The sequence below is a fragment of the Phyllostomus discolor genome, chromosome 9 (genome assembly GCF_004126475.2).
Source record: "Phyllostomus discolor isolate MPI-MPIP mPhyDis1 chromosome 9, mPhyDis1.pri.v3, whole genome shotgun sequence".
NCBI lineage: Eukaryota > Metazoa > Chordata > Mammalia > Chiroptera > Phyllostomidae > Phyllostomus > Phyllostomus discolor.
This window is the reverse complement of record NC_040911.2, coordinates 1,344,630-1,362,382: the sequence shown is the minus strand read 5'-3', so window position 1 is coordinate 1,362,382 and position 17,753 is coordinate 1,344,630. Positions and strand designations below refer to the sequence as shown.

General features: G+C 56.6%; 1 protein-coding gene across 3 annotated transcripts in view; it reads right to left on the bottom strand.

Annotated features, from left to right (window-relative positions):
• ZNF516 (zinc finger protein 516) overlaps nt 1–8,644 on the bottom strand; it is a 58,730-nt gene extending 50,086 nt beyond the window's left edge. The window contains exon 1 of one of the 3 annotated variants that reach the window (XM_036010142.1): nt 8,518–8,644. The gene's annotated coding sequence lies outside the window, so the exon portion shown is untranslated. Of the gene's footprint in view, nt 1–4,829; nt 4,928–8,109; nt 8,257–8,517 lie in introns of those variants that run through there. The other 2 variants (XM_036010143.1, XM_028524213.2) reach the window with 2 other exon arrangements.
• Nucleotides 8,645–17,753: the final 9,109 nt, after the last annotated feature.

Sequence of the window (17,753 nt, the reverse complement as noted above, 5' to 3'; positions counted from 1 at the left end):
GACGTCAGCCACTCCCTGGGGTGCCCCGTCTACCTGCTTCTGCAAGAGAGAGATGCCAGATGAATGCTGCCTCAGGGAAGAAACACGTTAGCTTTTCTCCCTGTCCTCACCGCTCCGCGGAGGAGCTGTCTGCACCAGAACTCAGGAAGGCGAAGAAGAAGAAGGCAGGTTCCCGTTCCTCGTTCACGGGGAAATCAAGACGAGAATGAGTAAACAACAGCACAAGAAGAAACTGTTTTGCACACACACACAGCAGCAGTAAACACACTTTTGCCCCACCCTGTACACTACCTTTTTTTTAAAGCGAGTTTGAGAACTTAACCAGATTAAAAGCCTGACCAGCACACACACAGCCCCGAAACAGAAAGAAAATCGACCTGAAGGAAGGCAACATCTGAGCAAACAGCACAAATGGGTCTGCACCTGGTGCAGTTGCATTTTAAACGATTTGTTTTTGCGGCCCCATTTACTGGACAGATATTTACACGCCCACGTGCTAGCCACAGTTGCATTTCTAACTGCTCCTGCTTTGTCCTTTCCTGTGCCACTGGAAGCCAAGCCTAGGAGCCCCATCTTCCCGGGGAAACTACTTTTAAGGAAAAGTCACACGCCACTTTAAGGGGTCTCACCCTCCTTTCCCCTTCTAATGAACGCACGCGGCTGGAAAACATCTCCTCTGGACACGAATCTGACAGCCGGGCAAGCTTTGCAGAGAACAGCTTCAGCTGCTGAAGTCACGTGCAGCCAGATCCGAGGGACAAAGAGTGCACACACACACACACACACACACACACACGACAGTTACCACCGTGCAATTCCTCAGGCCGCTCAGACGCGCCTGGGGACCTCGGCAGCCAGCAGACCTCAGGCACAAACGGCGCGTTCACAGCGCCCGTGGGTGCCCCTCCTACAGCGCAGCCGTGCCCCTGAAGCAGCCCTCTGTTGAGGAAACTTAATTTTAAATAAGGATGCTTTTTAAAGAAGTGGATGAGACGTTTCAAATTCATGAAGTTGTTCTTAGTTGTCTCCCAAGGTTGACATAATGTAATAAACTCCTCATAACCATTTGATGGGATTCCTTTCCTAAAATGGGGTTGTGACAGTCTGCCACCATTCCTGCGTGCTACTGTAAGAGCATTCAGAGAGTCCAGTGACAGAGGACCCGCCCCCAGAAACCGCTGCCCTACCTCAGGGGAGCCTGGGGACGGGGTGTGACCTCCCCTCCCTCAGCACAGAGATCACCTCTCCATCAAAGAGAAGTGCCCGCCTCCTGCCCCCCAACACTCACTGATTCCTGGGGCCGACAAGGACCAAGGCCAAGGCCTGACTCTGGAAAATGCTGTCCGTCTCAAGGCCCCAAGGCCCATTCAAACCCTTTACCGGCCGCTGCCAGCACACTGCTGGCCGTGGGGGAGGAAGGTTGGGAGTGAGTGGCCCGGGACACCAGGAGGGAGCCGAGGGCCACAGTCACGTGCATCAGCTCACACCCCACGCAGCGCCAAGCCCGGTGCAGGGAAGAGCTGGGCCGCCGCTGCTCCCTCAACCCCCAGGCAGAGGGCACGCAGCCCGCCGCCGAGGATCGGCATCCACCCTCCCGTCTGCCTCCGGCCGTCGACCTGCAGGACACACGTCATCCCCGCCCACCACAGGGCCAGGCTGCAGGACAGACCCGCATCCCCGCCGTGCAGTCCACTTGAAAAATGCCAACGCACGGGAGGCGGAGCCTCCACCCGCAGAGTGAGGGTCTGGGAGCTAAAGACAGTAAGGCCATTAACTAACTCCTCAGGTTTGGACAGGACTAGTCCTGGGAGCGAAGGTCAAAGCTGCCCTGTGGTGAGCCAGCCCGGGCGGCTCCAGGTGCCCCGGTGCTCACGGGGCAGCAGGTGGGCCCACACTGGGGGAGGAGCAGTCTCCGGGGCAGCCTGAGCCTCCAGGCACCCTGCTGTACCCACGGGCCCACAGCTATCCCCAGACTACATTCAGTAAGACGAGGGTTCGTCAGGTGCCCCCCACGGCCTCCAGGACTTCGGACGAGCGGGCACTGGGGTGGCCAAGAGAGAGAAATGTTCGAGAGAAGGAACTGGATGTGTCAGAAGAGCTCTACCCACACGCACTAACACGTGTCATCAGCCACACAGCATGTACGATGTCTGCTCTTAAACTAGGAGCGTTGCTTCTACACCCCAATGTTTACAGTGCAGCAGCCGCCGAACACGCCTGACGCTCCCCTGCTTTCCCCCATCAGCTGGGGGCCGCCCCTTAAATCCACGCCCTCACCTAGGGTCCACGTCTCCCGCTAAACCGGCCATCCAATGCCAGCGAGAACGTGCGTCTTTCGTCCCCTCCACCTGCGACAGAGAAGCCCAGTTTGCTCAGAAACTTAGTTCCACGATAAGCAAAATGCCATGTTTAATTATGTAATTAGCAGGGGCCCTCTTCTCCCACGAACAGGGAGGGAGGGCCGAGCCGGAGCCCGGGCTCGGACACTTAAGAGGAGCACGTCACACCGGGAGAGCACTCGAGTCCGGGCAGGCTCCTGCCCGCTGAGCGCCAGCAGCTCCCCTCTCAGTTTCCTATTTCCCCGGCACTAAGGTGTAATGCCCTTGAAACGCAACACGCAGCCTCCCGCCGGCCGGCCACTCCCCCAAGATTTCAGAGAGATTCCTTCTGGTGAATTATGAATAAGAGCAACACAGGCCCTGAGAGCGAATAAACAGAAATCCACAACGACCCCCTAAACTGAGTGCTGGCTTTTCAAGAGCGATCCTGGACTACACTCTACCGAAAAGTCTCCAGGTCACACTATCCTTTGTCCCTGGCCGGTAAGACTAAAAGCGAGCCGCCTGGGAGAGCAGCCCTGGTTTGGCAGCACCTTTCAAGAAGCTGCCTGTCCCTGGTCGGCCAGTCGCAACAATCCAATGCTTCCCTGCTCCAGCCTCCAACACCCCCAAGCAGGGACGGGGTAAACAGCGGTGGAGTTTCATCTGTGGACGTGGGCACGATGGGCCTTGAGCACTGACCTCTTTCCACAGCCACCGCTCCCTCCAGAGGCTGCAGGCCGGTTTCTGGGACAACATCCTGTGAAGTGAGGATCCTGGGCCTTCGGGCTGATTAAGCTCTGAATGGCTCAGGCCACTTGAAAGGTTGTTTACAAATACACGGGATTAGCTCTGGTCCTGGACAGCACTCCCAGGTCAGCAGTTACACCCCGAAGCCACAGTGTTGGAGCCGGGCTGTTCAGAACAGCCAGCCAGCCTCTGGGGGAGAGAGACTCACGGGGTAAAAAAAAAAGCAAAAACTCCTGTCTTCCCTTTGTTGAGCACGGTCCCCAACAACTCTGCACGGGGCTGTCTGGTTTCATTTCGGGGAGGCATTCCCAGGCCTCTTGGTTAGCTGCATCACACACACACACACACACACACATCCCCTGGGATTATTATTTGTTTAGACCGTTAACATGCCCTGAATGTTTCAGGACGTTCAAATCAGCGAGTCCACAAAAGCCAAGTCCTACAAACGGGCGAGGAAAAATATTACACGGGCTGTGTTTGTACCTGAGCACCCTCGAACTGTAATTCCATTACCCAAATACTTGAGCCGCGGCGCTGAGAGCTGGGTTTCTCAGGGGCCCATTCAAGATGGCACGGCCGGCTCTGCGGTGAAACCCAAGACACCCTGCCTGCAACCCAACCCTCGGCCTCCGCACCGCCCCCCCCAGCACCGCTCAGCCCGCCCCAATTTCACCGAGAGGGGAGGGAGAACTATCCATTCACACGCAGCAGTGGCATGTGGCATGTTTAATCCTGGCCGGCCTGTGTAAATATAAATAAGACAGCGAGTTTGACGCCACAACCGAAGAGCGCAAGAGAAAATGAAGGGAGAACAAATGACAACGTGAGCTGCTTCCTGGGCAGGAGAAAGTAGCCTATGAAACAGCACGCATGCCTCCTCCCTTAAAGTAGCACTTACATTCCTCAACCAAAATACTCCCAGCGTACTCCTAGGCCCGCCTGGAAAACCGTCCGGAGAGAATCCTGCGGGAGCTCCGCCATCCCTGCCTCCACGCCGGTCGGTTCTCTAAGGGTATTTATCTATCACCCAGCCCAGCGGGGACGTACGTCCATCTTTAAGTCGCCTTTAATCAGGCTCGGAGATGTAATAATGGCAGGTTCACAAGGGAACTAATGTTTCACTAAGACCACCGTCTAAAGTTCCTTTTGTGACTCGCTGGTGGGTCAGCGCGGTGCGCGGCCCAGGGTCCCGCAGCCCTGCCCTTTGTTACGCAGTGGGCCCCGCTGGCAGGCCCGGCCCACGCCCACGGGCACCTCTGGGCTTCCGAGGCGGCCCCCAGTCCACCCGGCTCCTCCCGCCGAGCCAGGGCAGGTCGCCCAGCAGAAAACACACCCACACGCCCTAGCCCCTCCTCGGGCGCCCGGGCCAGTGCGCCCCAATCCGCGTGGAACCCCCGGCGCGGCACCGAATCAGGTGTGAACAGTTACGTAATCGCTCTGGGGGCCACGCCTTTCCCACCGCCCCACCTCCACCAGAACAAAGTGAAGTTTAAAATAGAAACCAATTACCTGGCCCCCGCGGCGCCTGGGCCTCCGGAGCGCGGTCCCTGCCACCACGCAGACCCCGGGGCCCGGCGCAGACCCCCGCCCCCCGACGGACCCGGGGCCGGGCCAGGCCCCCACTCCCCCGCCCCACTCAGAGCCCCCCAGCCCGGGCCAGGCCCCCACTCCCCGGCCGCCCCTCCCCCTTACTCCCGCCCCCACCCCTCCCCCCAGCCCGCTCCCACCCCAGCGTGTCCCCCTCGGGCCCGCACAGACCCCCGCCTTTGTTACGGTGCGAAGTTGGGCCGTGGGTCCCGGTCTCTTTCACTTCTAGGGTTACAGTGCAGGCGTGTGACGTCCGCTCCACATGACGGGGGCGGGGGGCGGGCGCCGGGGGGCGGGGGCGCGGGCCGGGCCCTCCCCCACCTCGCTCCCAGCAGCCCCGCCCACGGCCCGCCCCCAGGAAGCCCAGCAACAAGCGGCCGCGGCCCCCGCCCCCGGGGCGGGCAGGTAAGTGCCCCCCGCCCCGGCCCCGCCCCCAGCCCGCCCCCGGCTGCCCCGGGGCGCCCCAGGCCCCGCGCCCAAGCGCCGTGAGATTCAGAAACAGGAATGATTTAATCCAGCGACACCTCCCCCCGCTGCCCATTCCTCAACCGGCGAGCTCACTGGGAGGGCGGGAGGCAGAGTCGGATCCAACTCCGCCTTGGGGGGCGGAAATGGCCCGAATTGAAGGCACGGGGCTGGACCTCGCTTGATAACGGAGTTAGGTTCTTGCAGGGGGAGGACGAAGATCGCCTGGGGTCGTCCACGGGCCCTGGAGATACCCTCGGTCCGGCCCCGCTGCCGCCGCGCGGGTCCCTCCCAGGGGTCTCCCAGCAGGGGTCTCCAGGGAGGGAGAGGGCACACGGGGGTCCTTAACCCGTGCGCTGCAGCATCGCCATCCGTCCCGCAGCGAGGCAGCCCGGCCACAGCGACAGTGACCCAGAGATGCTACATGGCCAGGTCTGGTCCACGCGTTTCCACACACACCAATCCCAACATTCCCAGGGAGGCTGGTGCCAGATCCAGCCAGCACGCAGCGCCGGGCGGCGCGGGCGCTCTCCGCCCGTGAATGTGCCCATTGTGCAGGCGACGCGACCCGCGTTTCACGCCCTTAAGTCATCGGGCCGCATAACTTTCACTGACCATGAGCAGGTCACGTCGTAGTGGGACTAAGTATCAACTTCCAGAGACAAAATAAAATTTGAAGTCGCAAAGTACACGCTGTCTTCACTTTGTACGGAGTTAACAGCAGTGCCAACAATTCTCGTTCTCTGTTCTCTGTGCGTTCTGAGCCCGGCAAGTGGGCTCCTCCACCCGGACCCCGAGCGCGCTGGGGAGCGCCTGCCGCGTGGGGACGAGACGGAAGGAACCAATTCCCCAGCTGTTGAAAAGCATAATCACATTACTCCTCTTTTCTTCCCCTTCTGCAGGTTGGCACTTGAATTCGAAAGCGCCTCTTGCGTCCATTCTGTGTAGTAGGACACGGAGGAGGCAGGGTCTCCATTTGGACTGCTGCGCGCCCATCTCGCTTCACAGGCTCGGATAAACGCGTGTCCCCGTCTGCATGTAGCACACAGCTGTGCAGACCGGGAGCCTGCGGATGCGCGGGGCTGGTGGGACTTAACTGTGCGGACACATGGGCGCGTGCACGCGCGCGCGCGCGCACTCTCACACCCCAAATTACCTCCGGGATGGAGAGTCGCTACGGATTGGCCGGCAGAGCCGTCACTCTCACTCAGGGGGCAGGGAAACTTTGCAAGGCTGTTTCCTTCTCCCCCACCACCCGCCCCCACCAGTGCATTTAATGGTAAAAGAACATCTGAAAGTTAGCCATCTGCGCGGAGAGCTTTCCTTCTTTAACCGGGGGGGCGGGGTAAGGGAGGGGTCAAGCAATATCCATTTAAGTATATTTTGTACTCCCCGTAGTGGATGGAAGGGAAAATCAGCAATCCCGGGAGGGGCCGGAGAGAGAGCCCAGAATAAGGGGAAGAGGGTCTTCTGCGAAGGGTAGGCACGGGGCGATGAGTCCTTTCCAACACCCGAAAGGAACTTGGAACTTCCATTCACTTCGAAATTAAAAAATGTTTTTTCACAGGTCAGATTTAAAAAAAAAAAAACTCCAGTCCTAATTTATGAACTCATTATTTTAATTTTATTTAAGCATGCGCCGGTAGCAATCATGTTTCCTTAAGAACTGACCTATTTTTGGCTGGAGATAAACGATCGTGTTAACAGATGTTAATCTTGTAATCTGTTTTTCCTGTAAGCACTTTACAAACCCGGGTTTCAGACCTTAAAAATATCTTTTCCAAAAAGACCTGACGTCACAATTCACTCCCTGAAAAATGATTCCCCCTTCTCCCGGGTGTGTGTGTGAGTGTGTGTGGTGGTTTTTTGGTGTGAGGGGTTTTTTTGGGGTTTTTTTTTTTTTTGCCTCTGCAATGATTTCAAAGACATTAAATCTTTTTCACTTTATAAACGCCGATTTGTTCTGCCTCAACTCCCACAGGCTTTTATTTGCATTTCAAATTCCACAGGTTACACCAGTCGCCTTTTCAAAAAATGTAAACCAACAATGAAGCAGCAAATGGCTTTTTGTGCATCTGGATTAAATAAGGCACAGAAAGGATATATTTTAAAAGGGGCCGAGCAAGCTGATCTTTGCACACCCGGAGACCAAGTAGCCCTTTATCAACGAGCCCCGCGGAATGAGGAACAGACAGACGTACAGAACAAACAGAAGCTCCCAGCCTGCCCTGCTGCGGGGTGCTTATTAAGGCTGATAATAAATGGGGCTGACTTACAGACCCACATTTTCCGGTGAAAGGCTGGGTCTCTCTGGTCCCTAACCGCAGGGTCCACTGACTTCCCAGCCCACCCGAGCTGATGATCACCGCCCCGACCTTGCTCCATAAACTGCGGTTTTAAATACTCCACTCGCTGGCTTTTAGTGAACTCATCCATACAAGTTTCTTTAAACTTGGCGAGGCGGTTTAATCTAAACACCGATCGTAACTATGCAGTATGTTAGTTATCCCTGGAAATGGCAGACAAGGCGCCTTTCCAACCCCCGCCCCCCCCCCCAACACACAGCCCAAGCATTCTTTTCTTGTATATATACCCGGATATATACAGAGATCAATACCTCCCCCCCCCCCGTCCCTACCCCCCACCACAGCCCCTGCCCCAGCCTGGCTGGGTGCGCCTCTGAGAAGTCCCTGCCGCCCGAACCCCCTCTCCCCACCAACGTCCGAGTCATTGCACCCTCGCCCCCACCCCACCCCCGCCACTGCCCTAACTTCCTTTCCAGGACCTCACTTCTTTAATGTTAGGGTCACTTTCAGGCTCCAAGCTGAGGGGCAGGCAAGCAAAGGAGGGGGGAGGACAAACACCCCCCCCCGTCCCACGCAAACGCGTCCCCGAGGCAGCAGCGCTCCGTGCCCACCGCATCGATCCCGTCAGCCAAACCCTTAGTAACCGAAGCGCCTCTCCAGGCCCGCAGCCCATCACTCACCTTCATTAGCCAGAGCGTTTTACTTTAAAGTAAGGCAATTTGCTCTTTGTCTCCTAATGGATGGAGAGCGCATCCGAGCTCCCCTCCTCCCGCGTCGCCTTTGACGAAGTGTACAAAGCCAGAGGCTCTTCCGTGCTCCCACCCCGGCCCCCACCCCGCCCCTCCACTGCGGTAAAAACCACCTCCCGGTGCTCGCCTCGCCGCCCGAAGTTGCATCTTCCCTCTCCTGGAATTGCGGAGCCCGGCAACTACCAGCAGGGAAAGCCCAGCCGCCCTCCCCGCGCCCGGGAGCCCCTCCCCGGCGCCCCCAACCCGCGGCGCACACCGCAGTCCCCGGCGCGTCCAGGCCCGGGCCCCGCGCCCCCCGCCCTCCGCGGGCCCGTGGCGCCCCCCCACCGCGGCCCCTACCTTAGCGGGGAGGCGGCGGCGGGGGGGAGGAGGATGCGCACGCCCCGCGCCTCTGAAGGTGAAGCCGAGCGCCCGAGGCGCGGAGCCGAGCGCTGCACTAGACCGACCGCGCCAGCTGCGCCCGGGCGCGGGGGACGCGCGAGGGCGCGCGGGCCCCGCCACGCGCCCGGCCCCCTCCCCGCGCCTCCCGTGCGCGCCTCGGACGCTCCCGCCTCGCGGGGACCCCGGCGCCGGCCGGGCTCCGGGGGCTGCGCTGCGCAGGGAGGGGGCCTGGCCACCGCGGCCCGGAGCAGGCCCGAGGCTTCCCCCAGCCCCAGAATGGTCTGCCCTGTAGGAAACGCACAGTCTCCACTATTGTCTCATCAGCACAAAGTTCTGCCACACTGCGGGGAAAGTCTGGAGGCTCGCGATGACTCAGGCGCGGCTCATTCTTCTCCTAACAGCCCTGAATCACGATCCCAGCGGCTCGGTGTCGCCCCTTCCTCCCAAGGACTCCGCCGCCGCAGCCCCAATTAGGGGGAGCTGTTTACGCGCGCACACACGGATCTGCACTCACTCACGCATCCATACGTGCAGACGTGTCGGGGATGCATCTCAGCCGACTTGGGCACCTGAGCACTGAGCCTCGAGTCCAGAGCATTTTGTGGGGCTCCTGGTGGTCCCGAGCGCGTGTGCGTTACAAATGGCCTGGGAGGGGGTGCGTTTACTCAACTTCCTGGAAATGTGTTTTAGGGTATTCAGACGCGGAGTAGCAATGCATGAAGTGCTGAACCGAGATCAAAGGGTCCCTCTGGAAAGACTCAGGACACGGATTCTGCTGCACGGCAGTTTTTAGTGACTTGTTTTTATGTTTATCTTTGAAAAGTTCAACTCTAATTTTTCTGTTTTTCAAACTCCGTTTCTTCACCCCAACTACTCCTCGTGGGCGGTACTTAGTTGCAATAAGTTGAGCCTGGGAACAAAAATCCCAATTTGACTCCCCAAACCATTATTGGTGCGGGGGGGGGGGGCTGGCGAGGACGGGGGAGGGCGAGCGGAGCGCCCCCTCCTAGGCGCGCGGCCGTGAGCTGCGGCCCGGGGAGGGAAGCGTCCTCTCCCGTCGCTCCTGGCCATATTGTTCCCTCCTCGTGATAACTCCGCAGCGGAGATGGATTCCGTCCAAGGCACCGACGTCGCGGTGCCCTGGCAGCCGCGCTGCGGTCCAGGCGGTACCTTCCGCGGTGGCATTTCTGCGTCCCTAAAGTTCGCTACCACTCGCGGGCTGCAGCTCGGGGCGTCTCCAACTTAGGGCATTTGCAACAGAAACTACTACAGACAGCTCGCTGGGAGGGAGGAGCTTGTGCCTGCAAAGCCGGACTCAGACACAGGGGCCATTCTGCGTGTGTGCTGGGTGCGCGCACGCGCGTGCCTGCGTGCGATGTGTGTGTTTCCATGGCGGGGGGGGCGGGGGGCGGAGCGAGCAAGAGGGCGGAGAACCTAGGAGAGAAGGACCCCAATCCTAACGTGGAAGGCGCCGGGGGTCAGAGGTCTGCACTGGTCTGGAGCGCAGGCGTGGTGAGGGCCGGTACAGCTGTTGCCGGTTCCAGCGTGACCGCCTCAGCTGGATGTACCCTTGAACGACCGGATTCACAGAAAAGTATCCGAGGGCCCGCAATCATTACAGAACACGGTACAGACACACAAATAACAGCCTCCTCCAACTCACCGGACCACGAGGATCGGAATGGCGTATATAGATCTGGATATATTATCACGTATATGGTATCGCCCACAAAGAGATTCAAATTTGAATACTCAACATTTTAATAGTTTTCCTCGATTTTCGAGTGGATTTGAGTTGATGGTAAAAATCCACACTCATCTGTGTACTTGGGCCTATTAAAAACGACAGTACTGCACTAACAACTTCCATGTGTTGGGAACTGGCAAGTTAGAGCAACCAAGAGTGGGAGCGGCCTCCACACTCCCCTGCTCGAAGTGGCGGTCGCCCTGACCTGTCCCCTTTCCTGGGTCTGCCGCCCCCCACGCGGGATTTCACTCCGGGCTGAGGCTGTTCTTCGGTGAGACCCGCTTTTGAGAGATGTTCTTTCTTCCGGGCTTCTCTACCAAATACACAGAATCTGAGAAGGTAATCTGAGAGACGGGCAAGAGTTACGTTCTGGAACGGAGCAGCTGCAGGGCCGGCCGATTTTGTTACCAGGGAGAGAGAGGCCTTTGGCAGCCGAGAAAGGTGCCTGAGGCCCCTTGTACGCAAAGCCAACGCCCGCCTTCCCTTCTCGCCCGCCCCCCCCCCGTGACTCGTGCCAGGGGGGCTCGGTACAAACACAAAGTGTGTCATGAGAGTTCCCACACGATTTCTGTAACATGTCGGACACTGTTTAGTGCGTTCACACGCTCCCAGCAGCCATTCAAGGTTAAGGATCATGTCTGTACGAACGACAGATTCCTGAAAACCCCCAGCGGCCTTCCTGTCTGGAAATGTTCAGGTAAATGACAATATTCAGGTGGAGAAAAGTCAGCAATAGGGATGGATCCATGGGTGAATGTAGACTTGGCTACTTATCAAGTTCTGATTTTGCAATGAATCTGCTCCACCAGACAGATGGAGAGGAAAACACTTATTGTCCCTTGTTGTTGTCCAGTGGCTTCTGTGCTCAGGCTTAGGGCCTCGGCTGCTCAGGCTACGGGAAATGGTCCTGCAGTGACACGGGGTTCGGTGGCTTGTCGGTGTGGCAGGACTGGTGGCCATTTAGAGGAGGTTTCCTGACGAGTTCCATTAAAGACTAGAGAACAGGAAAAAAAAAACAAGAATTTCCCCACCCTCCATCCAAAAAAAGGCCTGTCCTATCTGGAAGCTGGAAATGAAACTCTCTGAACTGTAGTATGAAACCCAAGACGAAGTAAAGCATATTTATTAAATATGCATGCTCAAAAATTTAAGTGCACTACTTATTAGTAAATATTTAATGCTAATTCTTTCTCCAGATGAGTTTATTAGGGTTTTCTAAATTGTATCTGAGGAAGGAGGACATTCTGCACCTAAGTCGAGGAGGAACCTTTAGCTCTCTGAAGTGACTTAAATTTGCAGATTCCAGAGTGGATCGGAGGTGAATTTGGCTTAAACGCTCAAGCCGGCCGTCCAGGTGCAGAGTCTGGGGGGAGCAGGACAGCCGCCCACTGCCGCCCACTGTTTGGAGCAGTGGCCATGCTGCCAGCATGTAGTCCCCAGCGGTTTCAAAATTGTTACCCAGGCCTTACCTGCTGCCCTCCTCGGAAATCGCCCCTTTTCACAGGACTCAGAAACCCAGAGGCTGCGCTGCATTGAGGTGATGGAGGAGCGGACCTCTGAGTGTGTCTGTGGGTGACTCAGCATCGGAAAGTCCCCCTCAAAGTTGGGGGGCGAGGCTGGGATTCTGTTCCCAGTGGTCCTCCGCCCAGCAGCTCCAAGGCTGCTGGAAATCCCACTTCAGGAACAGGAAGTCCTTAATCTCCATGTCAGAAACTGTCTCTGCCTGTCTCTCAAATGCTGATTTTGCCCTGGCTGGCGTAGCTCAGTGGATTGAGTGCAGGCTGCGAACCAAAGCGTCGCAGGTTCGATTCCCAGTCAGGGCACATGCCTGCGTTGCAGGCCATGACCCCCAGCAACCGCACATTGATGTTTCTCTCTCTCTCTCTTTCTCCCTCACTTCTCTCTCTAAAAAATAAATAAATAAAATCTTTAAAAAAAATTCTGATTCTGCTGAAGGTGATGAGCACGCCAGTCATGAAACAGGTAATACGCATTTCCCTATAAGCACGCACACAAGCGAACCCGAGTGGGACCCACGCTCAGGCCTTCCCGGGTTGCTGCAAGGGTAGCCCTGCACCTGGCCACGTTCTCCCGCACAGAGCAAGTCAGGGTCACACTGGCTGAGCTCAAGGTGTGCTCAGTTGAGGTGGGCACCTGTGTGTTGTTTGAAATGCTTCCATGAACATCTCTTCTCTCTGCCGTATCCGAGGTTAAAGATGTTTCAACAGGTAGTTGTACCTGAATTTTCAGACGGCAAAGCGTCTCTTTGAGATGGTGTGCAAAATGCACCCACGTGTGCGACACAGAGAAGGCACTGCCCATGTCTCCTTGTGGCCAAAAAACCCAACAGCGTTCCCAGGAAACCAGCCTGCTCAGCGTCTGCTCCCTTCTCCAAGGCTGCCCCCACGACGGGCCGCGGTTCTGTTCTTCCGGCAGCCTGGGTGTTCGTCCCCGAGGCTGCGCATCCGCTCCCGTCCACAGCGAAGACGAGAGGGGAGGCGCGGATCTGCCGCTGCGCGAAGGTGCCGCGGAGACCACCGGGACAGTCCCTGTCGTCTCGCCATTTGCCACTGAGGCGGCAACTCCATCAGCCTTCCCAGCGGGCGGAGGGGCCTCGAACCTGCTGCTCTCAGTCTCAGCCCGAGCCTGAGCCGAGCAACCGCTGGTGCAGTGTCGCCCGGCCTGCACCCCACAGACGGGCGCATTCCGGGAGGCAGAGCGAAGGAGGAGGCCGGAGCGCAGAATTCATTTCTGGAGGAACACACTGGACAAGGAGTTCCATTTGAAAGGCTCCCCCTGGCAGGGAGGAGGGGGCCTGTTCCCCTTCCCGCCTTTCCTCACGACCCTACCCTGTGCTGACTGCGTGGTAGCCAGCGGGCGGTGACCCTTAACCCCTTAACACCGCTCGTCCTGACAGCAGCGAACCACCGACTCTTCCTGCCCCCAGCCTCGCTCTGTCTCGGCAACCGTGACCGACTGGCAAGCGCAGACGCTGCCCACCCGTCGAAGGGAACAGAATCCGAATTGGGGAACCAGCGCAACCTCCTTCCCCGTGCGTGGGCGGGCGCGCTCGAAGTGAAACTGTTGGGGGGGCGGGAGAGGGGCTCAAGCACCTCTGCTGGGGGCACGTGTGCTGCCGTTGGAGAGGAGGCAAGTTCGGCTCGAGGCGGCCGCCGGTGCTGGAGACGGAGCAGCAGCCAAAGGCACGGCCGGGGCACCGGAGCGGTTGTCATCATCAAGAGTCAAGGAGCCTTGTTGGTGACGGAGACTAGGGACTTCTCTTCAGTGACTTCTTTTATTGTGGTAGGACACAGGTGACGACGTAACACTCACTGCGTTAACCACCCCAAGCGTGCGGTCTGCAGCGTTCGGTGCCTTCTCCGTGTTGTAAACCAGGGTCTTCCCCGTCCCCGAAGTCTGTCCGTCTTGTAGAACTGAAACTCCCGCCGTGAAACTCCCTCCCCTCCCCCCCCTCCCAGGCCGCCGCCCTCGGCCTTCTGTCTTCATGAACGTGACCGCCCCAGGGGCCTCGTCTCGGGCACCTGACGGTGTCGGTTCCCTGTGTCTCCTTGTGTCACCCGGCCTGATGTTTTCCAAGTTCACCCCTGCCGCAGCGTGCATGCGGCGAGGCTCGATTTGGCCTTGAGGTTATAGGTAATGGGCGCAATTCTTTGCCAAATAAACTGACTAAGGAAGTGACTAGAATCTCAACAGAAACAGTCCTTGGGGGTTTTTCTTCTGTTGCCTGCGATGCTCTCGTGCTCTGGCCGGGTGGCTCAGCTGGTCTGAGCGTTGTGGGCTCCATCTCAGCTGGGGGCACGTACGGGAATCAGCCAATGAATGCACGGGTACGTGGGACAAAAAATTGATGTTTCGCCCTCCCTCCCCTGCCTTCTTCCCCTCTTCTCTCACTAAAAATCAATAAATAAAAAAATGAATAAATGCGTACATACAATGAGCTCATTACCCAGCTGTCTTTGCTTGTGTTTGCCTATTTCAAAAGAAATATGGAGAAAGGTCCTGGCTGGTGTGGCTCAGTAGACTGAGGGCCAGCCTGAGAACCAAAGAGTTGCCAGTTCGATTCCTAGTCAGGGCACAGGCCTGGGTTGTGGGCCAGGTCCCCAGTAGGGGGCATGCCAGAGGCAACCACACACTGATGTTTCTCTCTCCTTTCTCCTCTCTCTAAAAATGAATAAAATCTTTAAAAATATATATGAAGAAAGCCCATCTGCCTCCCAAACAGAGGCCAGGGCAGCCGGGCTGCAGAGACCTGGCTGGAAGCTGGGTTTGCATCACATACTCTCTGGCCAGTATTTGCACAGCTTATTTATGACTTATAACAAGACCATTTCCCCCAACAATGGAAAGAGCATATTTAAAAAATCAGAAAATTAAACATTTAAACCCACAGAAAAGGACATGGGAATTGGACATGTGAGGACATGTAGTTCCTTTAAGAAGGCCCAAGGCGATCCTGAGCTTCTGACCCCAGGAAAAGCCGTGGTTGAGAGAACTCACTTTCTGGGGAGGGACCAGGACACGGGCGCCCTGGGGACTCCCTGCCCGGCTGCCGGCAGACCTTCCACTTCAGAAGGGGGGTGGAGGGGTCTCATACATAGGTGTCAGGCTAGTGGTCTCCTCCCGAGACCCCCTGTGGGGGGCCACGCATCCCGGCGTGACCAGCGGGAAACGTGGGGAAGCGTGTTAGATTGCTACCACATTCCACAGCACGGAACACCATTCGATGTTGCACACACTAGCGGTCACCGTTTACAGAGCACGATGACCAAAGTTAACCGAGTTTAAAGTCCTGGTGTTCCGCGTCTGCGCCTGGTTTCTGCATCCATTGCCCTCCCGTGGCTCCAGGCCGGGCCCGGGATGAAGGGCTAATAATGCTTCTTACACGCTTACCCTGTGGGAACCTTCCTAAGGGCCTACATGTTAGGTCGTTTGCCTTCAGGACCAGCCCAGGCGGAGGTGCACCGCCATCGGGGTTGCCGGTGCAGAGGAGCAGGCGCCACCTGTCTGCCCGCCTGAGCCCGGGACGGAGTGAGAAACCAGCCGCCCCAGTGCAGCTGCAGCCCCTGGGCCACGGCGCCAGCCCGCAGCACGCGCCTCCAGTGTTTCAAAGACAATTGTGCAGCAGGACCAAGCCCGATGGGAGTTTTCTCCCGACAGTTCCAGGAGCGTGTCGGGAAGTCTCGCAGCCATTGCCGGGCCCTGTGCCCGCCGTCCGCGCTGAGCACAGCCTCCCACGCCCCCCGCGGGTCACCTCCAGGAGCTCCGCGGCCTTCTGGCCCGGGAAGGGGTTACGCGTGTATGCGGGAACCCCTACTGCCTGGTGGATCAAGAATCTTTGTGAGAATCTGTCTGTACTTGCTCAAAGGGTTTGAACTGGCTTTTAAAAGTGATCGGACACAAGAGCTTTGCCCGAGCAGTGGGAGGAGCCGGCCTGGAAGAGTAGGAGGAGGAGCGGACAGTCGTCAGGGCCACGGGGAGCTCGCGCCGCTGCGGCGCCTCCGCCCGCCGCGCCAAGGGGGGGAACGCCGCCGCGCAGGACCGGTGCCGTCTGCAGGGCGGGAAGGAAGTGCGTTCTTCCACCGACAACCACCGCGTCCAGTCACTGCCCCCTGCGTGGAACTCCTCCTGCCCGTTCTCAAAACGAGCAGACTGCGGGGTGACGGTCCGCGTTCCCAGCAACGGTTTTCCCAGACGAAGGGGTTCGGACAGGGCTCCTCCTTGGGGTTTGGAGGCCAATGATCACCCCACGGTGAGTAAGAATGTACATTACTCACCTTATCTACAAAGTGTGTAAGAGCTACTGCGAGCAAGAAAAAGGGAAAGGCGAATACTCCGCGTTGGAGCTGGTTTAGGGGGGCTGCCTGCCTCAGGTGTGAAACTCCCCTCAAAACGTAGCCTGGGAACCTTATATTTTCTTCCAGGTTTCCACCAACCTCAGGGCCTGGAATCCTTCTGGACCTCCGACTAAAGGGAATTAGAGCTAAAAGAGAAATTTAAGGAGAAAGGGGATAGAAGAAATGGAGGTGGCTCTGGAAACTGGGAAAATGCATGGCTATGTTTTAATAAGTGTTGGATGTACAAAATTTAATAACTCTCTGGAAAGGTAATCCCCCAAAATCTCAAGATGGAGGGAGACGGAGCAAGCCCGGTCCGATTTCTGCGGTGCTGGGTGGAAGAAAGAGGCTGTTACCACTGGGCGTTGATGGAGCATATGTATTCAAAATGCATGAGTACCAACTAGAAAGGAAATCACAAAAAGAAAAATTTGTTACAAACTAACAAAAACACATCCCGGGGTGAAGATTTAGAAAAAAGAAAAGGTCAGAGTCCCAGACACTGGCAGACTCGACAGGATCACGATGGATAGCTTCACAACATGCAAAACCAGCTGTAATGGACACCCAGGCAGGGGGCAAGTCCCCCGTTGGACTCGGGGCCTTGACATGCCCCGGACGGAAACCTCAGGTTAAGCTCACAAGAATAGTTGCGAATCGCACACTCCCGAGGGCTGAGCTAATAAAAAACTACAGCTAATGAAGACAGTGTATAACCTCTACAGACAGGCGTGAAACTGTCATTGTAAAGAAAAATAATAATAAATAAAGCCCCGGGAACTACCAATAAAATTCCCAAGCACAGGAATCAGAGAGGCATCGCTCGGAACCTCACGCAAACAGCCCGGCCTGAGCAGCACCGCCCGGCGCTCACCGACCACCTGCTGGAAGAAGAACAGGACACTGAACAGAAGGTGTCTCCCGTATAACTAGATGTTTGCAGGCTTTAAGAGGAAAACCGACCAGAAATGACTAGTTAGAGAAAAAAAGAAGCCGGGCCCTACGCACCAGGGGGAGGGATGTTCTCAGAGCTGTGAGACCCGGTGGGGATGGGGCTGGGGGGGGGGGGGCATTCGCCATCAGCTGCAGAAATGAAGGTGTTGGCTCAGGACGTCATCAAGAGAAGAAATGAAAGGAAATAAAGTCAATCCCGAGAAAGAAGAAAGACACTTGTGACAGTGAAACGCAACTTAATGAAATGGGTAAAAAATACTAATCGTTGAGTTGAACAAAGTAAAAAAATGAATAATCGGGTAAACTTGGCCCAGTCCGATCCAGTCACAAAGAGAATACACATAACTAGCGACTACGAATAAATGATATGAAAACATTTCTTAAGTTATAAAAGAATAACATGTTTATATCAATAAATTTAACAATTTGAAATAAATTTTTCTAAAAATTGTCAAGGTATATAAATTACTAATACGAGCTTAAAGAATAAATAGTCCTATAAATAGATCAATAAAACAGAAAAATGTGGCAATAAAGTTACGTCTTTGACTTTAAAAGGCATCATATTAAGTGGTTTTATGGAATTGGGTTGTTTACAAATTTTTTAAGTTTTCCACTAGAGAGGCAGTACATGCTCA